The sequence below is a fragment of the Hylobates moloch genome, unplaced genomic scaffold (assembly GCF_009828535.3).
Source record: "Hylobates moloch isolate HMO894 unplaced genomic scaffold, HMol_V3 SCAFFOLD_9, whole genome shotgun sequence".
Lineage (NCBI taxonomy): Eukaryota > Metazoa > Chordata > Mammalia > Primates > Hylobatidae > Hylobates > Hylobates moloch.
The window spans coordinates 120,691,840-120,708,615 of record NW_026652284.1 but is presented as its reverse complement, the minus strand read 5'-3'; the positions used below and the strand labels follow the sequence as shown (position 1 = coordinate 120,708,615).

Below are 16,776 nucleotides of genomic sequence, written 5' to 3'. Positions count from 1 at the left end.
CACCACGCCCAGCTAAGTTTTGTATTTTTTTTTGAGACAGAGTCTTGCCCTGTCACCCAGGTTGAGTGCAATGGTGCGATCTCAGCTCACCACAACCTCTGCCTCCCAGGTTCAAGCGATTCTCCTGCCTCAGCCTCCTGAGTAGCTGGGATTACAGGCATGCCCCACCACGCCCGGCTAATTTTGTATTTTTATTAGAGACGGGGTTTCTTCATGTTGGTCAGGCTGGTCTCGAACTCCCAACTTCAGGTGATCCACCTGCCTTGGCCTCCAAAAGTGCTGGGATTACAGGCGTGAGCCACTGCACCTGGCCTCCTTCATTCCTTCATTTTTTTTTTTTTTAACTATACTTTAAGCTCTAAGGTACATGTGCACAATGTGCAGGTTTGTTACATGTGTATACATGTCCCATGTTGGTGTGCTGCACCCATTAACTCGTCATTTACATTAGGTATATCTCCTAGTGTTATCCCTCCCCCATCCCCCCACCCCACAACAGGCCCCGGTGTGTGATGTTCCCCTTCCTGCATCCAAGTGTTCTCATTGTTCAATTCTCACCTATGAGTAAGAACATGCGGTGTTTGGTTTTTTGTCCTTTGCTGAGAGTGATGGTTTCCAGCTTCATCCATGTCCCTACAAAGGACATGAACTCATCCTTTTTTATGGCTGCATAGTATTCCATGGTGTATATGTGCCACATTTTCTTAATCCAGTCTATCATTGATGGGCATTTGGGTTGGTTCCAAGTCTTTGCTATTGTGAATAGTGCCGCAATAAACATACGTGTGCATGTGTCTTTATAGCAGCATGACTTAAAATCCTTTGGGTATATACCCAGTAATGGTATGGCTGGGTCAAATGGTATTTCTAGTTCTAGATCCCTGAGGAATCGCCACACTGTCTTCCACAAGTCCCACCAACAGTGTAAAAGTGTTCCTATTTCTCCACATCCTCTCCAGCACCTGTTGTTTCCTGACTTTTTAATGATGGCCATTCTAACTGGTGTGAGATGGTATCTCATTGTGGTTTTCATTTGCATTTCTCTGATGGCCAGTGATGATGAGCATTTTTTCATGTGTCTGTTGGCTGCATAAATATCTTCTTTTGAGAAGTGTCTCTTCATATCCTTTGCCCACTTGTTGATGGGGTTGTTTGTTTTTTTCTTGTAAATTGTTTGAGTTCATTGTAGATTCTGGATATTAGCCCTTTGTCAGATGAGTAGATTGCAAAAATTTTCTCCCATTCTGTAGGTTGCCTGTTCACTCTGATGGTAGTTTCTTTTGCTGTGCAGAAGCTCTTTAGTTTAATTAGATCTCATTTGTCAATTTTCGCTTTTGTTGCCATTGCTTTTTGTGTTTTAGACATGAAGTCCTTGCCCATGCCTATGTCCTGAATGGTATTGCCTAGGTTTTCTTCTAGGGTTTTTATGGTTTTAGGTCTAACATGTAAGTCTTTAATCCATCTTGAATTAATTTTTGTATAAGGTGTAAGGAAGGGATCCAGTTTCAGGTTTCTACATATGGCTAGCCAGTTTTCCCAGCACCATTTGTTAAATAGGGAATCCTTTCCCCATTTCTTGTTTTTGTCAGGTTTGTCAAAAATCAGATGGCTGTAGATGTGTGGTATTATTTCTGAGTGCTCTGTTCTGTTCCATTGGTCTATATCTCTGTTTTGGTACCAGTACCATGCTGTTTTGGTTACTGTAGCCTTGTAGTATAGTTTGAAGTCAGGTAGCTTGATGCCTCCAGCTTTGTTCTTTTGGCTTAGGATTGACTTGGCAATGTGGGCTCTTTTTTGGTTCCATATGAACTTTAAAGTAGTTTTTTCCAATTCTGTGAAGAAAGTCATTGGTAGCTTGATGGGGATGGCATTGAATCTATAAATTACCTTGGGCAGTATGGCCATTTTCACGATACTGATTCTTCCTATCCATGAGCATGGAATGTTCTTCCATTTGTTTGTATCCTCTTTTATTTTGTTGAGCAGTGTTTTGTAGTTCTTGAAGAGGTCCTTCATGTCCCTTGTAAGTTGGATTCCTAGGTATTTTATTCTCTTTGAAGCAACTGCAAATGAGAGTTCACTCATGATTTGGCTCTCTGTTTGTCTGTTATTGGTGTATAAGAATGCTTGTGGTTTTTGCACATTGATTTTGTATCCTGAGACTTTGCTGAAGTTGCTTATCAGCTTAAGGAGATTTTAGGCTGAGACAATGGGTTTTTCTAGATATACAGTCATGTCATCTGCAAACAGGGACAATTTGACTTCCTCTTTTCCAAATCGAATACCCTTTATTTCCTTCTCCTGCCTGATTGCCCTGGCCAGAACTTCCAATACTATGTTGAATAGGAGTAGTGAGAGAGGGCATCCCAGTCTTGTGCCAGTTTTCAAAGGGAATGCTTCCAGTTTTTGCCCATTCAGTATGATATTGGCTGTGGGTTTGTCATAAATAGCTCTTAGTATTTTGAGGTACGTCCCATCAATACCTAATTTATCGAGAGTTCTTAGCATGAAGGGCTGTTGAATTTTGTCAAAGGCCTTTTCTGCATCTATTGAGATAATCATGTGGTTTTTGTCTTTGGTTCTGTTTATATGCTGGATTACGTTTATTGATTTGCGTATGTTGAACCAGCCTTGCATCCCAGGGATGAAGCCCACTTGATCATGGTGGATAAGCTTTTTGATGTGCTGCTGGATTTGGTTTGCCAGTATTTTATTGAGGATTTTTGCATCGATGTTCATCAGGGATATTGGTCTAAAATTCTCTTTTTTTCTTGTGTCTCTGCCAGGCTTTGGTATCAGGATGATGCTGGCCTCATAAAATGAGTTAGGGAGGATTCCCTCTTTTTCTATTGATTGGAATAGTTTCAGAAGGAATGGTACCAGCTCCTCCTTATACCTCTGGTAGAATTTGGCTGTGAATCGTCTGGTCCTGGACTTTTTTTGGTTGGTAAGCTATTAATTATTGCCTCAATTTCAGAGCCTGTTATTGGTCTATTCAGGGATTCAACTTCTTCCTGGTTTAGTCTTGGGAGAGTGTATGTGTCCAGGAATTTATCCATTTCTTCTAGATTTTCTAGTTTATTTACATAGAGGTGTTTATAGTATTCTCTGATGGTAGCTTGTATTTCTGTGGGATCGGTGGTGATATCCCCTTTATCATTTTTTATTGCGTCTATTTGATTCTTCTCTCTTTTCTTCTTTATCAGTCTTGCTAGTGGTCTATCAATTTTGTTGATTTTTTCAAAAAACCAGCTCTTGGATTCATTGATTTTTTGAAGAGTTTTTTGTGTCTCTATCTCCTTCAGTTCTGCTCTGATCTTAGTTATTTCTTGCCTTCTGCTAGCTTTTGAATGTGTTTGCTCTTGCTTCTCTAGTTCTTTTAATTGTGATGTTAGGGTGTCAATTTTAGATCTTTCCTGCTTTCTCTTGTGGGCATTTAGTGCTATAAATTTCCCTCTACACACTGCTTTAAATGTGTCCCAGAGATTCTGGTATGTTGTGTCTTTGTTCTCATAGGTTTCAAAGAACATCTTTATTTCTGCCTTCATTTCATTATGTACCCAGTAGTCATTCAGGAGCAGGTTGTTCAGTTTCCATGTAGTTGAGCGGCTTTGAGTGAGTTTCTTAATCCTAAGTTCTAGTTTGATTGCACTGTGGTCTGAGAGACAGTTTGTTATACTTTCTGTTCTTTAACATTTGCTGAGGAGAGCTTTACTTCCAACTATGTGGTCAATTTTGGAATAAGTGTGATGTGGTGCTGAGAAGAATGTATATTCTGTTGATTTGGGGTGGAGAGTTCTGTAGATGTTTATTAAGTCCACTTGGTGCAGAGCTGAGTTCAGTTCCTAGATATCCTTGTTAACTTTCTGTCTTGTTGATCTGTCTAATGTTGACAGTGGGGTGTTAAAGTCTCCCATTATTATTGTGTGGGAGTCTAAGTCTCTTTGTAGGTCTCTAAGGACTTGCTTTATGAATCTGGGTGCTCCTGTATTGGGTGCATATATATTTAAGATAGTTAGCTCTTCTTGTTGAATTGATCCCTTTACCATTATGCCATTATGTAATGGACTTCTTTGTCTCTTTTGATCTTTGTTGGTTTAAAGTCTGTTTTATCAGAGACTAGGATTGCAACCCCTGCCTTTTTTTGTTTTCCATTTGCTTGGTAGATCTTCCTCCATCTCTTTATTTCGAGCCTGTGTGTGTCTCTGCACGTGAGATGGGTTTCCTGAATACAGCACACTGATAGGTCTGGACTCTTTATCCAGTTTGCCAGTCTGTGTCTTTTAATTGGAGCATTTAGCCCATTTACACTTAAGGTTAATATTGTTATGTGTGAATTTGATACTGTCATTATGATGTTAGCTGGTTATTTTGCTCATTAGTTGATGCAGTTTCTTCCTAGCATCGATGGTCTTTACAATTTGGCATGTTTTTGCAGTGGCTGGTACTGGTTGTTCCTTTCCATGTTTAGTGCTTCCTTCCGGAGCTCTTGTAGGGCAGGCCTGGTGGTGACAAAATCTCAGCATTTGCTTGTCTGTAAAGGATGTTATTTCTCTTTCACTTATGAAGCTTAGTTTGGCTGGATATGAAATTCTGGATTTAAAATTCTTTTCTTTAAAAATGTTGAATATTGGCCCCCACTCTCTTCTGGCTTGTAGAGTTTCTGCCGAGAGATCAGCTGTTAGTCTGATGGGCTTCCCTTTGTGGGTAACTTGACCTTTCTCTCTGGCTGCCTTTAACATTTTTTCCTTCATTTCAACTTTGGTGAATCTGACAATTATGTGTCTTGGAGTTGCTCTTCTTGAGGAGTATCTTTGTGGCGTTCTCTGTATTTCCTGAATTTGAATGTTGGCCTGCCTTGCTAGGTTGGGGAAGTTCTCCTGGATAATATCCTGCAGAGTGTTTTCCAACTGGGTTCCATTCTCCCCGTCACTTTCAGGTACACCAATCGGACATAGATTTGGTCTTTTCACATAGTCCCATATTTCTTGGAGGCTTTGCTCATTTCTTTTTATTATTTTTTCTCTAACCTTCTCTTCTCGCTTCATTTCATTCAATTGATCTTCAATCACTGATAGCCTTTCTTCCAGTTGATCGAATCAGCTACTGAAGCTTGTGCATTCGTCACATAGTTCTCATGCCATGGTTTTCAGCTCCCATCAGGTCATTTAAGGACTTCTCTACATTGGTTATTCTAGTTAGCCATGTGTAATCTTTTTTCAAGGTTTTGAAGTTCTTTGCGGTGGGTTCGAACTTCCTCCTTTAGCTCGGAGAAGTTTGGTCATCTGAAGCCTTCTTCTCTCAGCTCATCAAAGTCATTCTCTGTCCAGCTTTGCTCCGTTGCTGGTGAGGAGCTGCATTCCTTTGGAGGAGGAGAGGTGCTCTGATTTTTAGAATTTTCAGTTTTTCTGCTCTGTTTTTTCCCCATCTTTGTGGTTTTATCTACCTTTGGTCTTTGATGATGGTGACGTACAGATGGGGTTTTGATGTGGATGTCCTTTCTGTTTGTTAGTTTTCCTTCTAACAGTCAGGACCCTCAGCTGCAGGTCTGTTGGAGTTTGCTGGAGGTCCACTCCAGACCCTGTTTGCCTGGGTATCAGCAGCGGAGGCTGCAGAACAGCGAATATTGCTGAACAGCAAATGTTGCTGCCTGATCGTTTTTCTGGAAGTTTCGTTTTAGAGGGGTACCCGGGTGTGTGAGGTGTCAGTCTGCCCCTACTGGGGGGTGCCTCCAAGTTAGGCTACCCAGGGGTCAGGGACCCACTTGAGGAGGCAGTCTGTCCATTCTCAGAACCCAAACTCCGTGCTGGGAGAACCACTACTCTCTTCAAAACTGTCAGACAGGGACATTTAAGTCTGCAGAGGTTTCTGCTGCCTTTTGTTTGGCTATGCCCTGCCCCCAGAGGTGGAGTCTACAGAGGCAGGCAGGCCTCCTTGAGCTGCAGTGGGCTCCACCCAGTTCGAGCTTTGTTTACCTACTCAAGCCTCAGCAATGGCAGGCGCCCCTCCCCCAGCCTCGATGCTGCCTTGCAGTTTGATCTCAGACTGCTGTGCTACCAATGAGCAAGGCTCTGTGGGCGTGGGACCTTCTGAGCCAGGCGTGGGATATAATCTCCTGGTGTGTCGTTTGCTAAGACCATTGGAAAAGTGCAGTATTAGAGTGGGAGTGACCCGATTTTCCAAGTGTCATCTGTCACAGCTTTGCTTGGCTAGGAAAGGGAATTCCCCAACCCTTTGTGCTTCCTGGGTGAGGCGATGCCTCGCCCTGCTTCGGCCCACCCTTGGTGTGCTGCACCCACTGTCCTGCACCCACTGTCCGACAAGCCCCAGTGAAATGAACCCGGTACCTCAGTTGGAAATGCAGAAATAATCCGTCTTCGTCTTCTGTGTCGCTCATGCTGGGAGCTGTAGACTGGAGCTGTTTCTACTCAGCCATCTTGGAACCGCCCCTTCATTCCTTCTTATGGCCACTTAGTATCCGCTGTATGGAGATACCATGTTTTATTTATCCATGCATCGGTTGATGGACTTTAGGTTGTTTCCACCCTTTAGCTATTAAGAATAATGCTGCAATGAACACTCATATACATGTATTTTGTGGGAACAAAGTTTTGTGGGAATGTACAAGTGTTTGTGGGAACACATATTTTTAGTTCTCTTGGGTACATACTTGGGGGTGAAATTGCTGGGCTTAACTTTTTGAGGAACTGTGAAACTTTTCCAAAGCAGCTGCCCCATTTTACATTTCTACTAGCAATGTCTGAAGGTTCCAGTTTCTCTATATCCTCATTAACACTTGTTATTGTCCATCTTTTGATGAGAGCCATTCTAGTGGGTATGAAGTGATGTCTTATTTTGGTTTTGATTTACATTTTCCTGATGGCTGATGCTGTTGAGCATTTTTCCCATGTGCTTTTTTTTTGTTTTGTTTTTGAGACAAAAACTTCCAATCAACTCACTCTGTTGTCCAGGCTGGAGTACAGTGGCAGAATCTCAGCTCACTGCAGCCTCTGCTTCCTGGGTTCAAGTGATTCTCCTGCCTCAGGCTCCTAAGTAGCTGGGACTACAGGCGCATGCCACCACGCCCAGCTAATTTTTTTTGTACTTTTAGTAGAGACGGGGTTTCACCATGTTGGCCAAGATGGTCTCGATCTCCCGACCTCGTGATCCGCCCACCTTGGCCTCCCAAAGTGCTGGGATTACAGGCGCGAGCCACTGCGCCTGGCCCTCTTTGTCAAATTTTAAGTTGGGATTTACTTTCTTTTTATTGTTTAGCTGTAACAGTTCATTATATATTCTGGATACTAGTCCCTTACTAGATCCATGCTTTGCAGAATTTCTCTCCCATTTTGTTATTGTCATTTCACTTTCTTTCTTTTTCTTTTCTTTTTCTCTCTCTTTTTTTTTTTTTGAGATGGAGTTTGGCTGTGTTGCCCAAGCTTGAGTGTAGTGGCACAATCTCAGCTCACTGCAACCTCCGCCTCCCGGGTTCAAGCGATTTTCCTGCCTCAGCCTCCCAAGTAGCTGGGATTACAGGTATACACCACCGCACATGGCTAATTTTTGTATTTTTAGTAAAGACAGGGTTGCATAATGTTGGCCAGGCTGGTCTTGAACTCCTGGCCTCAAGTGATCCACCTGCCTCGGCCTCCCAGATTGCTAGGATTACAGGCATGAGCCACCATGCCCGGCCCATTTCACTTTCTTGATGGTGTCCTTGGCAGCACAAAAGTTTCTAATTTTGGTGAAGTCTAATTTATTTATTTTTTCTTCACGTGTTTTTGGTGTTATATATTTAAAAAAATTGCTAACCCAAGGTCATGACGATTTATTGTTTTCTTTTAGGAACTTTATAGGGTTTTTGCATTTAGGTCTATAACCCATTTTGAGTTAATTTTTGTTCATCATGTGAGTTAGGGGGTCCAACTTTATTCTTTTTCTTTTCTTTTTTTTGAGACATTCTCTCTTTGTCACCCAGGCTGGAGTGCAGTGGCATGATCTTGGCTCACTGCAGCCCTCGCCTCCCGGGTTCAAGTGATTCTCCTGCCTCAGCCTCCTGAGTAGTTGGGATTACAGGTGCCTGCCACCACTCCTGGCTAATTTTTTTTCTATGTTTAGTAGAGACGGGGTTTCACTGTGTTGGCCAGGCTGGTCTTGAACTCCTGACCTCGGGCGATCCACCCACCCTGGCCTTCCAAAGCGCTGGGATTACAGGCGTGAACCACCACGCTGGGGCTAACTTTATTTGTTTATATATGAATATCCAGTTGTCCAAGCAGCATTTGTTGTAAAGACAATTCTTTCCCCATTGGCACTCTTGTGGAAAATTAGTTGATGGTAATTTTTTTTTCTGGACTCTTAATTGTATTCCATTGATCTTATGTGGTACTTATGCCAGTACCACACTATCTTGGTTATTATAGCTTTGTAGTAAGTTTTGAAGCTGGGATGTGTGTCTCTTCCAACTTCGTTCTTTTTGAAGATTGTTCTGGCTGTTCTGGGTTCCTTGTACTTCTATGTGAATTTTGGCATAAGCTTGTCAATTTCTCCAAAGAAGTCAGCTGGGATTTTGATAGGGATCGCATTGAGTCTGTAGATCAATTTGAGGTGTTTTACCATCTTAACAATATTGTCTTCCAATCTATGAACAGGAGAAAGCTACAATAAAGAACCAGCAAATCTTCCTTTTTTCCAGGAAGGAGACAAATTTGTTGGTAGGCAAAACTTAGAATTTAATTTTTGTGTTTTAATTGATTATTTTTTATCTTGGCTATTACCTAATAAGAAAGGCATCTTATGTTACTGTCATGTTTAGATTAGGTGTTCTAGGAATGAGTAATTTCATCTGTAGGATATGGATTTTATTAAGCTTATAGATTGTCTTCTCATGTTTTGGCTTCATCCCTTTCTTAATTTTATATGTCCCTTCAAGGCTTCATTCTAGTTGCTGGCTTAATTTTTTTCTTTTTATGCAAATTTAATTGCAATAAATAATTCTTTTATAAAGCAAACAATATATGGGGACAAGTGATTTATCCTAGCATTTCTTTCCTGTATGTTTGCTTCACCTTAAATGTGTCATGTATAATGTGAAGATTTGGGGCTGATATTAATTCTCTTAGGGAAGGTGTGATGTGAGCAAGATGGCAGAATAGGACCTCTCGGCACTTGCCCACCTGAAGAAACACCAACCTGACAACCATCCACACACACACCTTCACAAGAGCCAGGAAACCAGGCAGGAGACCACAGCTACACCCAGGGGTCGCACAGAAATAAGAAAAGGTGCATGGAAGAGGATGGGAAGGACAGCCTTGCACCACCGGAGTCAACCTCCTCCGGCCCCAGACAGCACAGTGTGGAGGGAGATGACCTCCACTAGGGAAAGCAGAGCAACATGAGTGCCAGGCCTGCCTCGGACACCAGCACCAGGCTGCCCTAGTAAAAAGCAGCACTGGGTAGGCCCTGTGGCCCCAGACACCAGCCTGGGTCATGGACTGAGCAATGTTTTTTAATGGAAAAAAAAAAAAGTCTGTTAATAGTTAAAAAGAAAGAAAAGAAAAATTTCAAGTAACACTTAAGTTTGGAAAATACCTAGTGATTTTTGTTTTGACAATATAGTGGTCCAAAAACTCTCAGCACAAGTTCCTTAAAATTCTCATTAAGAGATAAAAATCCCCCCATCCCCATCCCCAACATCTTTCAAAATGCAAAGCTCATTGTTAAGAAACGAAAAGGAAATCCTTTTCCCAAAAGCAGGAATTCTGAAAGTCAGTGGGCCTTGGAAGCCAGTGAATGCCCTGCCTAGCTGTGGTAACAGCTTTCAGTGCTCACATAGGAGGGATAGAAAATAAACCTCAGACCTGCCCAGACTTGGGAGTTGATGGCAGACCCATGTGTAAAGCCAAGATCCCCTAAACAACACGTTTAGCGAAAGAATGAAATAGAAAATACTAAAGAGCTTCTGCACAGCAAAAGAAACTACCATCAGAGTGAACAGGCAACCTACAGAATGGGAGAAAATTTTTGCAACCTCCTCATCTGACAAAGGGCTAATATCCAGAATCTACAATGAACTCAAACAAATTTACAAGAAAAAAACAAACAACCCCATCAAAAAGTGGGCAAAGGACATGAACAGACACTTCTCAAAAGAAGACATTTACGCAGCCAGAAAACACATGAAGAAATGCTCATCATCACTGGCCATCAGAGAAATGCAAATCAAAACCACAGTGAGATACCATCTCACACCAGTTAGAATGGCCATCATTAAAAAATCAGGAAACAACAGGTGCTGGAGAGGATGTGGAGAAATAGGAACACTTTTACACTGTTGGTGGGACTGTAAACTAGTTCAACCATTGTGGAAGTCAGTGTGGCGATTCCTCAGGGATCTAGAACTAGAAATACCATTTGACCCAGCCATCCCATTACTGGGTATATACCCAAAGGAGTATAAATCATGCTGCTATAAAGACACATGCACACGTATGTTTATTGCGGCACTATTCACAATAGCAAAGACTTGGAACCAACCCAAATGTCCAACAACAATAGACTGGATTAAGAAAATGTGGCACATATACACCATGGAATACTATGCAGCCATAAAAAATGATGAGTTCGTGTCCTTTGTAGGGACATGGATGAAACTGGAAAACATCATTCTCAGTAAACTATCGCAAGGACAAAAAACCAAACACCGCATGTTCTCACTCATAGGTGGGAATTGAACAATGAGAACTCATGGACACAGGAAGGGGAACATCACATTCCGGGTACTGTTGTGGGGTGGGGGGTGGGGGGGGCGGGGACAGCATTAGGAGATATACCTAATGCTAAATGACGAGCTAATGGATGCAGGAAATCAACATGGCACATGGATACATATGTAACAAACCTGCACATTGTGCACATGTACCCTAAAACCTAAAGTATAATAAAAAAAAAAAAAAAAAAAAAAAAAAGAAAATACCTCAGTCCTTAAAGTAAGAAAATAAGGAAACTTGATCTTGTTGGAAGGTGTATTGGTCAGGGTTCTCTAGAGGGACAGAACTGATAGGATATATACATATATAAAGGGGAGTTTATTAAGTATTAACTCACATGATTACAAGGTTCCACAATAGGCTGTCTGCAAGCTGAGGGGCAAGGAGAGCCAGTCCAAGTCTCAAAAATGAAGAACTTGGAGTCCGACGTTCTAATGGGGGAAGCATCTAGCACAGGAGAAAGATGTAGGCCGGGAGGCTAGGCCAGTCTCGTCTTTTCATATTTGCTGCCTGCTTATATTCTTAGCTGCGCTGGCAGCAGATGAAGGGTGGGTCTGCCTCTCCCAGCCCACTGACTCAAATGTTAATCTCCTTTGGCAGCACCCTCACAGACACACCCAGGATCAATACTTTGCATCCTTCAATCCCATCAAGTTGACGCTCAGTATTAAGCATTACAGAAGGAAACAAAACCAATCCCAAGAGGGTTTAGTTTAAAGTTGTCCTGGCATAAGAGTGACCACAAACTCCTGGCAGAAAAACATAAATCTTTCTGGAGTGACAAGCTACATTCTGAATCAAGGTAGTGAACAGAAAACATGAAAAAGCTTCACGGAAGCTCTGGGTCGAGATGTTAGACCCCAAACATACTACCTTTGTCTCTCTCCTAAGGTCTCATTTAAGTATCCCATTCGAGAGGGAGTCTTGCTCTGTCACTCATGCTGGAGTGCAGTGGCGTGATCGTGGCTCACTGCAACCTCTGCCCCCCTGGGTTCAAGTAATTCACCTGCCTCAGCTTCCCAAGTAGCTGGGATTACAGGTGTGCGCCACCGTGTCCATCTAATTTTTGTATTTTTAGTAGAGACGGGGTTTCACCATGTTGGCCGGGCTGGCCCAAAGTATTTTTAAAGGAAAGAAACTATAATGACAATCATATCTGTTGCCACCACGCTGTGCTAGGAATTCAGAGGGGAATACAAATGGTCTCCTCCTAGAGAGAGCTCATTTCTGTTTGAGGAGACAGATCTGCAGTGTTTCGTGAGTGTAGTGCGGAAGGCATTAGTCTATTTTGGACAGGCAGGAGAGGAGTTTAGGAAAGCAGTGTTGGGGGTGGGTGACGTTTTAGCTGCGTATGGTCTTATTTAATTGGCTTTTAATTTCAGGCTCCATGAGTTGTCATTGGAGGGACTAGATTTTACGGAGAACAGACTTAAAGAAACTCAGAACTTGGCCGGATGCGGTGGTTCATGCCTGTAATCCCAGCACTTTGGGAGGCTGAGGCGGATCACCTGAGGTCAGGAGTTTGAGACTAGCCTGGCCAACATAATGAAACCCTGTCTCTACTAAAAATACAAAAAGTAGCTGGGTGTGGTGTCGGGCACCTGTAATCACAGCTACTGAGGACGCTGAGGCAGGAGAATTGTTTGAACCTGGGAGGCAGAGGTTGCAGTAAGCTGAGATCACGCCACTGCACTCCAGCCTGGGCAACAAGAGTGAAACTCTGTCTCAAAAAAAGAAACTCAGAACTCTGGTATGGAAAGATGAATGTGGAGAAAAGCTATAGTCAGAGTTCAAATCATCTTTAAAGTACACATGAACTCGCTTGCTCACTAAACCCAAAGATGGTAAAATAGGCAGTATTTCTTGAAGCCAAAGGAGTGGGTTTTTCAGGTTATCCAAGAGTGAATCAAAGGCTGGAACCAGGGTGATCAGGGGTCAAGCGTGGACTTTGCTTGGCCATCTCTTTTGGATGGTTCACTCACCAAGGGCACTGACTGTTTACAAAGTGTCCTTCCTCTAGCACGTGGTGGGTACACCTGGTAGTCTAGGAACCTTCCAGGTACCTCTCCAAGGCATAGGGCACAGCATCCCTGTTTCAGCCGTCTCTCTGTCCATCTTCTTCCCAACACTGTGATTCTTTTTTTTTTTTTTTTTTTTTGAGATGGAGCCTCGCTCTTGTTGCACTGGAGTGCAGTGGCGCGATCTCGGTTCACTGCCAACTTCCACTTCCCGGGTTCAAGTGATTCTCCTGCCTCAGCCTCCTGAGTAGCTGGGACTATAGGCACCCACCATCACGCCCGGCTAATTTTTGTATTTTTAGTTGAGACGGGGTTTCACTATGTTGGCCAGGCTGGTCTCGAACTCCCGACTTCAGGTAATCCACCTGCCTCAGCCTCCCAAAGTGCTGAGATTATAGGCATGAGCCACATTGCCTGGTCTGAACACTGTGATTCTTTTTTTTTTTTTGAGACGGAGTCTTGCTGTGTGTCCAGGCTAGAGTGCAGTGGCACAATCTTGGCTAACTGCAAGCTCCGTCTCCCGAGTTCACGCCATTCTCCTGCCTCATCTCCCGAGTAGCTGGGACTACAGGTGCCAGCCACCACGCCTGGCTAATTTTTTGTATTTTTAGCAGAGACAGGGTTTCACTGTGTTGGCCAGGATAGTCTCGATCTCCTGACCTTGTGATCCGCCCGCCTCGTCCTCCCAAAGTGCTAGGATTACAGGCGTGAGCTACCGTGCCCAGCCTCCAACACTGTGATTCTTTATGGGCCTATCTCCTCTACTACTTCACGAACTTCTGAGGGACTGGGTCTTATTGAAGTTTCTGTTTTGTTTTGCTTTGTTTTCATTCTTATCTTTGAATGATTAAAAATGAAAATGGTTCCAATTACTTTAGACAGATGCTTTTTAAAGGAAAATCCTTGGTGCATGCCTCATACCCCTACTCCGAGATATAAGAAAGTAAGTTATGTTTTTTCCAAACTTTTTTGATAGACATATACGGAAAGTTTGTATAATTTTGAAGATGTATTTTCTCTCCATGTAATTATGGCTAGAAATAGCCAGTGAGAGAAGCAGAGTGTGTTTTCAAACCTGGGAACGTGTGGGGCCCGCTGTTTCCCATCCGGCATTCTCCCATGGTCATCACCTAGTTGAGTGCGGCCACCAGGCTGCCCCTATGGATCTGTCACTGCCTTGTTCTTCCGATCACTGCAAGTGCCCACGTTTGAGAAGGCTGATGAGGGTTAAGGCATTTTCTAGAGCATCAGTGGCTGGTTAACTTGGGGTTAGAACTTGTGGTTTCAAAGGCATAAACTAACAGTGATATTTCTGTTTCTGGAACACTCACCGAGAGTTTTAGGCTTATGCTCAGTGTTCGCATTATTTCATTGAGTCTTTTCGACAGTCGTAATTAGATTTGATGATCCCTGTTTCTTAGGGATATGCAGATGTGGCCCTGGAACTCAGCACTTTACAGCTCCAGGCTGTATTCCTTCCTCTCCATCCTTCCAGAGATGAGTCCTGTGCCTGGAGTTTCCCTCTGATGTTGTCACTTTATTTCTTATTAACAGAATAAAGCAGGTCTAAACTTACTTTCTACTTGGAAATGGAGTAGTGAATTAATATTTGGATCCCTCAGAGTCTGTGTTGTGAGTAAAGCTCCTTGTCTTGAGTAGTCTTGGAGCCACTTCCGTTGGAACCTCACATAAACATCTGGGCCCTGAACTTGGACTTCGTGACTGTGCAGCCTATTGAAAGATTAGAACAAAGATGCGCTGATTAATATTCCTTGAAAGAGCAGCAGGTTGGAAATGAGTTTGGGGATTTCATCTCATTTCAAGATTTCATGAGGATATTGGCCTGGCTTTGCCCGGGACCGGTTTGTACTCCCCGGCTCCTTGTGCCGTAGGTGCCTGTGTCAACCAAACATGGCTTTGTCCTGAGGCTCCCTGGGCTCACGGCTTCTCAGTCAAGTGTCTGCCTAGTGCCCAAAAGCAGTTGCGCTTGAGCTTTTCCCATTAAGGAACCGTTTTAGGGCTTTGAAGTGATGTCAATTCCATTTGCAATATAGTATTTATCATTTGATTTCTTATTACGCTGAAATGATAAGAGGAATGAAATAGTATTATTACTGATCATAGTATTACAACCTTTCATCTTAGATAGGTTCCATGAAGGAATCAATGGGAGTTCCAACACATTGGAGGCCAAGGCATGTGACCTTCCCCGGCTGTCACCTTTATTTTAGATGGTGGCCTCTTTAAGGGCACTGGCTAAGATCAGTATTTGTCTTTTCTGCCCCAACATCTTTTATCATGTTTGGCACATAGTGGGTGCAGCTGAAGGTCTGGGCATTTCCAGATTTGTGATAAAGGCGTTAAGTACCCCCACTTCTTCTTCTTTTTTTTTTTTTTGACACGGAGTTTCACTCTTGTTGCCCGGGCTGGAGTGTAATGGCGCAATCTTGGCTCACTACAACCTCTGCCTCCTGGGTTCAAGCAATTCTTCTGCTTCAGCCTCTCAAGTAGCTGGGATTACAGGCATGCACCACCACGCCTGGCTAATTTTGTATTTTTTAGTAGAGACGGGGTTTCTCCATGTTGGTCAGGCTGGTCTCGAACTCCCAACCTCAGGTGATCTGCCTGCCTTGGCCTCCCAAAGTGCTGGGATTACAGGTGTGTGCCACCGCGCCCGGCCAATCCCTGCCTCCTCTTTACAGACCTCCTCCACCCCGTCCCTGGCTGCTGTCCTCCAGCACTGGGGCTTCTGTTGGCTGCTGTACTGCGCGCTCCTGGAAAGGGACAGGCCATGTCCTACTCAAATTTGAATATTCATGGACCATAGACCTAGACAACAACTTCTAGATGAAGACATAGGATATCTTTGTGACCTCGGGCAAAGATTTTTCTAAGATTAGGACATAGAAGACACTAACCATAGAAGAAAAAACTGATAAATTGAGCTACATCACAGAGAAATGCTTTTGCTTATTAAGACTCCCTTAGGAAAATAAATTGGCAACAGACTGGGAGGAAATATTTGCAAAACATATATAACTAAGGACTTGCATTCAGAATATATACAGAACTCCTATGACTCAGTAATAAAACAAACGATCTAATTTTAAAAACTGTCAAAAGATTTGAACAAGCACTTCACAAAGGAAGATACACCAGTGGCCAGTAATCATATGAAAAAGGTTCAACATCATTAGTTTTCAGGGAAATGGAAGTTAAAGCCACCAGAACGTCTAAAATAAAAGACTGATATCCTCATAGGCTGGTGAGCAGGTGGAGCGACGGTGATTCTCACACATCGTCGGCGTCGCTTTCACTGTAGGAAAAGTGGGGGTGGCAGAGATGCGCTATGTATGTAAATAGTATGGGAGACACAGAGAAAGGACATTACGGTTAGGAGAATTTAGGGAAAGAAGCAGCAGCTTCCCGCTGAAGGGTGTGAGGACGAGCTTCTTGGAGAGGGTGGCATTGGAACCGAGTCTCCAAAGGGAGAGCCAGATGTGGCTGCGGAGGGAGCGCAGGAGCAGAGAGCCTGTGTGCCCCGGCGGCGTCACCTGGTGCAGTCCACCTCATACGCTTCCACCCATGATTCTATGTCAAAGAGGATTTCATTGGACTTAGAGCAGCTATTTTGTTTATTTTTTCATTGATTTATTGTCATCCTCCCCACTGATTCTAAGCCAGGGGACTGGCCTGTCATTAGCATGGAGGCCCCCAGGGGTAGGAGTCTTAGCCTGTTTTGTTCACTGCTGTATCCCCTGCCACAAGAGTGGCTGGCACAGAGTAGGGGTTCAGTAAATATGTGTTGACAGAATGAGAAAACAAATGAGTTAAAGCTGTTCAATCTGGTGAGGTCATAGGTAGGCAGTGGGGCCTCGAATTCCCAGAGCAGGTTGGGGCTAGCTGAGGAGGGCCTGGCATGCCCGTGAAGGCATTTGGGCTCCATTTTACAGTCCTGAAGGGGTCTAGTGGTTTCAAGATGGGAT

General features: G+C 43.4%; 1 protein-coding gene across 3 annotated transcripts in view; it reads left to right on the top strand.

Moving 5' to 3' along the window:
- Nucleotides 1-16,776, top strand: part of TRAPPC9 (trafficking protein particle complex subunit 9) — a 736,107-nt gene that overhangs the window by 69,998 nt on the left and 649,333 nt on the right. The window lies entirely within an intron of this gene.